We start from the raw sequence: 7299 nt of genomic DNA, 5'->3' as shown, positions 1-7299 counted from the left end.
ATGATGACATTTTGAGCTTTGATTACATTTTGAGTTTGAGTATATTTTGAGTTCTGAGTACATTTTGAGTTTTGAGTCCGAGTGAGTTCTGAGTTTTGAGCTCAATGTGAGTTTGAGTTTGAGTGAGCGCAGATGTGCTGCTCAGCATTGAGTCTGAGTTTGAGTGAGTGGTGATTCGAAAAAAAAAATTGTGAGTGAGTTTGAGTGAGCCGCGCCAACTTTGCCGAGGTATGATAGTGCATGTCGGCAAACTTTCATGCTTTGACAACGTAAAGTGATGTGACACAGCACGTTCGAGCATTCGGCATGGTTGCAAAAACTGTTTTACCTTACATATTGTTACGAGGAATCGTAATGCCTTCTGCTAAAGCCAACAGCCTTGAAGGCCTAGAATTTGTTTTGGGCTTCCATTTTCGCTGTTGTCGGTTATTAGCAGCTGACTGTTCCTTTTGTTCGAAAGATTGCTTAATTGAGAAGCTAACGCCTAGCTCCGACTCTTCGCGCTCCGGACAGGACCGGCTTCGCAAGGAATGGGGCGACGCCGGCAATGTTTCTTCCGTAGCGGTATCCAAAACTATACTTTAACTGACACCAGGAGCTAGTGTATGCGATTTTAAGCCTATTACTAGGATAAAAGTTACCCGCACGCCAATTCTGGTGCGGACAAGCATCAGACGTTGACTGAGCGCAAAGAAACAGCAGGGAGAGCGAGCCTGAGTGAAGCAGACGACTAATGCGAGAATCGACGTCACGGAGGCGCGCTTCGCAGCGCCGCCAGTGTTCGCGCTCACCGCCAATATTAAATTAAACGTTTGAAGCAATGGCGAATCCCCGCCCATTTCATCGCGATTTCACTGTGACAGTTCAGGATCGTGTTTGTACGATTGGCGCCCAAGGACTTAAGTCACCGCCAATAAGGAACATGATTGCGCGATTGTAGAGGGCCATTGATCTTATCATATGAATTCTAACGTGCAGTTAACACACTCATAACTACGTTTTAGTGCGGGCCTATATATATACCACTCCTGCCGATATCACTTCACTGCAGCGCTAAATTTGAAAATGTTTGACATTTGCTGCATTGCTTCGGTTGAAAAAACGCCTGTGATTGGGATGGAGCTGTGCGAGTTACCAAAGGCTAGTTGCTATTCAATTGAACAAGGTTGTATTTTGTCTTTAAAAGGCTCTTTAAGGTTCTCTCATGATATTGGTGCTGATTATGATTGTATTTTGGCCAGCTGAAGTTGTAAACTGGGCGGAAATCCGCAGACCGCGTGGTACAAATCTCTTCCCGTGATACGGGACGTACATTGCACGCACGGGAACCTTGTGCAGAAATTGCATTAAACGGTCATAGTTTCATGCAATTACTTACTTTATTTCAACGTGTGGAGTATGATCGTATGATGAGTGTGACATCCGCAATAAAATGACGTAGGCCGTAAGAATGAGATTTTTTTATTTAGTTATTCCTGTCCAAGATGTAAAATAAAATGTTTTGCATTCAACGCCCGTACAGTAGCGGGCAGTATAAGGCCAATGTAGCTCATTCTGTGCAGTATACATCGAATCTATGCACTTGCGTTATGTGTAGCGCAGGTCTTATATCTTTCAAAAACGAGAGGCTATGAATTATACACACAAGAAGCATTATGTCTCTAGCAATAATTTTAACAAATATCAACCATAAACACACAGACATCACGCGCAATAACAGCGCTGTTAGGGCGAAAATTACACGAACATGGCAGGAGTAGTCCACACGCAAAGCGGAATAATTCAGCCATAGGCATTTGTCAAGTCATGCCAGTTTAAATTTGAACTTCTGTTTTGAGTCTCAACGGAGTCAACGCAGTCCATTTCGAAGCTTCTATCAGGTCTCCAGGCGGACATGAGAATCTTGTGCTTTGTAACATAATGTACCTGGTATACATTTCGGCACAGCCCAAATGCAGAGTCTGCTGTAATGAGCTTGGTGTTCTCAAATAGTTGCATTATTACCTGTCAAGTTTTCAATGCTTCGTGCATAAATGCCCTATAGTCTGCCTGAAGGCGTGTACTATCCAGTAACTTTTCCGGAGCAGTAGTTACCACTCCCAGATGAGGTAGAGCAAGTCATTGCAAAGTTCACCATTCGATGCTGTATCGAACTTTATATTTAGCAAGAAGAAATAATAACGCAAAGACGACGATGCCTGACCATACTCTTGCGGTTAGGCATGTTCTGTGCAATCTGAGCAAAATATTGATGTTTTGAATTTTGTCGTGAGATCTGAGGAAAGAGTTATAATGCGGTCCTACCATTTTGGTTTCAAACTTTAATGAAAGGACATACTTTTTTAGCTGACGCGTGCGCTGCCATTTTACAGCCGAGTACACACTGCCGGTTTTAAAGCTAAACGATAAAAAAGTATCATTGCATGAGCATGGGCGGCTCTGGAATGTATAGGGCGCACAGGAGTTCTGCAGTTTTCGTTAGAGACGCGGGAAATGGAAATCATGTTGGGAATCTCCTTGGTCCACCAGAAAACGGAGGATTGAGCAGCTGTGCAGAGCCAGCATAACCTTCGGGCATGGTGCAATGCCCGAAACAAGTCAGCATTTTGTTTCCTGGAGTGCACCAAGAAAACATGCGTATTGGCATGGCCCCGCATACAGAAAGACCAAAGACTACCATGCTTCAGCATGAAGCGAACAGTAATGACACAGTTTCCTTGGTTGACAGCGACCGTGATGTTGAAACTGAAGTACACTCTAACTGAAGCATGGTTTCAGGCTACGACAGGATAGAATGGCAAAAAATTGCAAAGTTGCAAAAATTGCAAAAATTGCAAAGTTGCAAAGTTGCAACAAAAAATTGCAAAGTTGCAAAAATTGCAAAGTAATTCCTCGGTCAATTTCGGTTACTTAAGAAATGCTGACGATTGCTCAAAATGTCCTTCATGCAACATTTTAGAATGTATGCGTAGCAGTTGTGGATTCAGGAAGAAAGACAACCGCGCGCACCCGTATGGGGGGGGGGGGGGGGGGTGGGGAGGAAGGAAGGCGGAGGGCGGGGGTGTGCTTATGCTCTTGGGAGGGCCTGCGGTCTGTAGCCCGTTTATATAATTAGGAAATTCTGTTGTCTTGCACGACCGATTGAGCCTTGAACGAACGATACTCCTGCGTCCACAGAACTTCAAAGAAGGCCAGGAAGAGTTAAGGGAAAATCCTACCAGAAAATGGCACGTTCGTTTCTTCGCCAGCAGTAGGTCCTTCACTTGCGCTGTGCACGCTGCTATGGGTTTAAAATTGGGTGTAGCAGTGGATGCACGTGTAGATATGAAACGCTGTAACAAAAGTTCCGATAACGTACACACAATGTGACAGTGTTTCGCGGTCTCTGGCATTGATCCGCTCAATGCATTCCGACAGCTCATCATCGTCAGCTCCAACAGCGAGTATGGCCGGTATCAGCTCTGGCTTTCTCAGCGCGTCCGTAACATCCAAGCGCAACTCTTTTGCAAGCTCCAACAACTGCGGTTTTTTCAACACCTTCAAATTCATTGAAGGTCTAGAGTACTGCTTTCCCACTGCTCCAAAAATATTTTGCCCGAATAACCCAAGCGGCAAAAACACACGCTCTACCAGCTATCCTCAGAAGCCTGGTAAAACTCAGTGAAGAAAAGTCCCCGCACTCACCCTTGACCGCCGTGAATTCTGCGAAGTCCGAAGCCGCCTCGACGTCCATGGTGTTGGATCTTGCACCGCTGGCTCTAGGTGTTACGAAGTTGTCATCCGACCGCTGACAACCAGTTGTTACGTACGGGTAGGCATACCCGAGCCGAGCTTCGTCGCCTCCGACATACGTGTGGTAGCGTGATTTGAAGCGAGCGGTAAGCTAATGTTGCAGCCGTGAAGAAGTCCAGAAGCCGTAGGCAAAACGGAACTTGTTGACTTCATAGCGAGAGATGAGCCGAAGACAAAGAACAATGCCCCGACGGGCGAGGTTACAGTACAGGATTCGAACAGAGTGACAGCATTGATTCACTTCTCAAACACGAATGAACTACAGCGCTTGGAGGGGTCATATTTATACCCAAAGCGCTAACGGTCGAAACAAGCGATCCCTCTAGATTGTGCACCCAACACTAACGGAACACACATACACAACGCTCTTTCCAGAGTTCGCGAGCAGTCGGTAGTAGCGGCGCACGCTGAGTCCGAGAGAGGGGGGAGAGGAGGTCTCCGCAGCGGTCGCGGGGCCTCTGTGTCCTTGAGACAGGTCTCTGCGTGTTGCGTCGGCACACCATCGACGGTTAATTGCGCCGATATATAGGCGCCAGAGATCCAGGCTTGTAACAGCTTGCTTGAATTTTCGGCGGCAAGTGTGAGTCACTGACAGGGAAGGCCTGCTTGAAAGGCGCAAGTAGTGGAGCCATCACTGCACAGCCGAGGAGTCTTGAAGCAAAGACCAGCGGCGGGCTGAGTCGTAACAGCGCGTACTCTAATTTCGAGCAGTACAACATTCCGAGACAGTGCGGTGCGCCCAGCTCTACTGATAGCCGGCGACCCTTCGAATGACCTCACAGCGAGCGCAACTCTTCCGACAACAACGCACCCATGCCTCGCGCGCACTAATGCAGTAGTTACGCCTGACAACATACAGATACGGTGGTTTCACAAGGTACCTGCGGCGCCGCTCGGAGTTGAAAACCTTTCCATGGCACGGAACAATTCTATCGGCCAGATGCGTATCCTGGCCTTCCCAGACAAACCGGGATAGGTGGAAAGCATTCTCGCGGCAGCGCTATTCACCTGTCGTACGCCGCGTAAGCTCAGCCGGCATGAAAGCGAGTACAAGCTACGTCCCGCTGCGTGGTTATTCTTCTGCCTTTGACCTTCGAGAAAGCACGTTCCGCTGAAGGGCGGGCGAATTTACGCGCTTGTAGGAAGAGAAACACAGTAGCGACTAGCCGATTTTTTTACTCGAGCCTTGGTATCAAAAACAGCCAAATCCTAGCGATGTAACGTTTCCAGAAGGAACGCCGTTCCTGCCGTTCCTTCATAAGCCTAACAAGTTACCGTTACAGTTCCACCGACCCTTAATGGAACGGTGTCGTTACTTCGTTCCTCCAAAAAGGCACTAGTTCCAGGAACGCCGTTCCGTACAACACTGGGATGTAGTGAGCGGCAGTGAGAGGCGCCTAGCTGCTCGCCCTCGCAAGCATAGCCCGCGTTGTCCGTCTAAGGACAATATTTGTCAGAAAAAGAAAAATTTCAAAGCCTCCACAGCGATACCGTCGTCACAACGCTGCCAAAATGCAAGTGCTTTTATATATATATGTATATATATATAAAGTTAGTAGAGACAGAGACAAACGAGAAAGACGTTGAAAATAAAAATAAGTTTACTGACGTTTCAGGGAGAGGACTCCCTTTCTTTATTTTCTGTCCTATCTATATATATATATATATATATATATATATATATATATATATATATATATATATATATATATATATATATATATATATAGGACGGAAAAGAAGGAATGGCAGTCACAAAAAAATACCTTAACATAAATACCCGAGAAAGTGCTGGGGAAACAGCCCCGCCGGTAGCGTAGTGGTTATCGCACCAGACCGGTATTCTGGAGGTCGTGGGTTCGGATCCCACCCGGCGGGCATTTTTTCACCACTTTCTTTTCGACTAAAAAAATTCTTCATCTCTTTCTATGACCCACCACAACCTCCCCTTTGCTTTCCGAGGTTTTCTTGACTGCCATTCCTTATTTTTCCCATTTTCTGATTCGATATATATATATATATATATATATATATATATATATATATATATATATATATATATAGTATAAGTAAAGAGTCGGATACACAGCAAGAACAATGACAAACAATGTTTACTTACGTAGCGGCAACGGGACTTGCCTTCATCAGAGTAAAGTTACATGATTTAATCATGAAGACCTGTCTCAGGTCGAAACGTTGGAAATAAAGTCTCCGAAGAGCGTACTTCTACTTTGTGCGTATTCCTGCAGCAACTAAGGACTCCACTTCACGACTATATATATATATATATATATATATATATATATATATATATATATATATATATATATATATATATATATATATATATATATATATATATATATATATATATATATATATATATATATATATATATATATATATATAGCGAATCAGAATACGAAATGAGGGGCTCGTTGAAAATAAGACAGCAATAAGAATTGGCAGTCAAGAAAACCTCGGAAAGCAAAGGGGAGGATGTAGTTGGTCAAGATAAAGAATTTGTTAAATAAGAAAGTGGAAGAAAAGTGCCCGCCAGGTGGGATCCGAACCCACGACCTCCAGGAGGTCGTGGGTTCGAAAAAATGCCCGCCAGGTGGGATCCGAACCCACGACCTCCAGAAGGTCGTGGGTTCGGATCCGAACCCACGAATGGGTTCGAAAAAATGCCCGCCAGGTGGGATCCGAACCCACGACCTCCAGAAGTTCGTTGGTTCGGATCCGGACCCACGACCTCCTGGAGGTCGTGGGTTCGGATCCCACCTGGCGGGCATTTTTTCTCCACTTTCTTATTTACCAAATTCTTTACCTTGACCAACTACATCCTCCCCTTTGCTTTCCGATGTTTTCTTGACTGCCAATTCTTATTGCTGTCTTATATATATTGATTGATTGTAGGGTTTAACGCGCCGACGCAACGCAGGCGATGAGGCGCGCCGTAGTGGAGGGCTGCGGATTAATTTTGACCACCTGGGGATCTTTAACGTGTGCCGAAATCTCGTACACACGGGCGTTTTTGCTTTTCGCCTCCATCAGAAAAGCGGCCGGTGCGGCCGGGAATCGAACCCGCGACCTCGTGCTCAGCAGCACAACGCCTTAGCCACTGAGCCACCGCGGCGGGTTGTCTTATATATATATATATATATATATATATATATATATATATATAGTCGTTGAATTAGATGTATTTGCTGTGCCGATGGCGCTGCAACACCGCCGCTTACATATTTGTACGCCAAGTTTCTCTCTAATACGCAGAGTTTATTTGTATGCCTGCCTTAGACAGCGCTAAAAGCGAAAGTATCTCCCTCAGTTTCTTTTATGATAAATAAACATCGAGGAGAAAAAATTTGCAGTGCGTTTATTCATTTGAGATGTATTTTATTCAGCACTTAAGATATGCTTTACGTGAATCTTACGATTCAGCAGCTGAAACAGCGCCTGTAGTGTACTCGAAATGTATTTCGGCAAAGCTTTTTTTAATAC

General features: G+C 45.1%; 1 non-coding gene across 1 annotated transcript; it reads left to right on the top strand.

Annotated features, from left to right (window-relative positions):
• The first annotated feature begins 5597 nt into the window (after positions 1–5597).
• Positions 5598–5670, top strand: Trnat-ggu (transfer RNA threonine (anticodon GGU)). The gene has a single exon. It is a non-coding gene; the product is annotated as a tRNA-Thr (tRNA).
• The last annotated feature ends 1629 nt before the right edge of the window (positions 5671–7299 follow it).

Source organism: Haemaphysalis longicornis, unplaced genomic scaffold (assembly GCF_048455015.1).
Source record: "Haemaphysalis longicornis isolate Haplotype H1 unplaced genomic scaffold, Haemaphysalis longicornis Haplotype H1 scaffold_2, whole genome shotgun sequence".
Lineage (NCBI taxonomy): Eukaryota > Metazoa > Arthropoda > Arachnida > Ixodida > Ixodidae > Haemaphysalis > Haemaphysalis longicornis.
The sequence above is the reverse complement of the archived record's forward strand: the minus strand, read 5'-3'. Positions and strand labels throughout refer to the sequence as shown.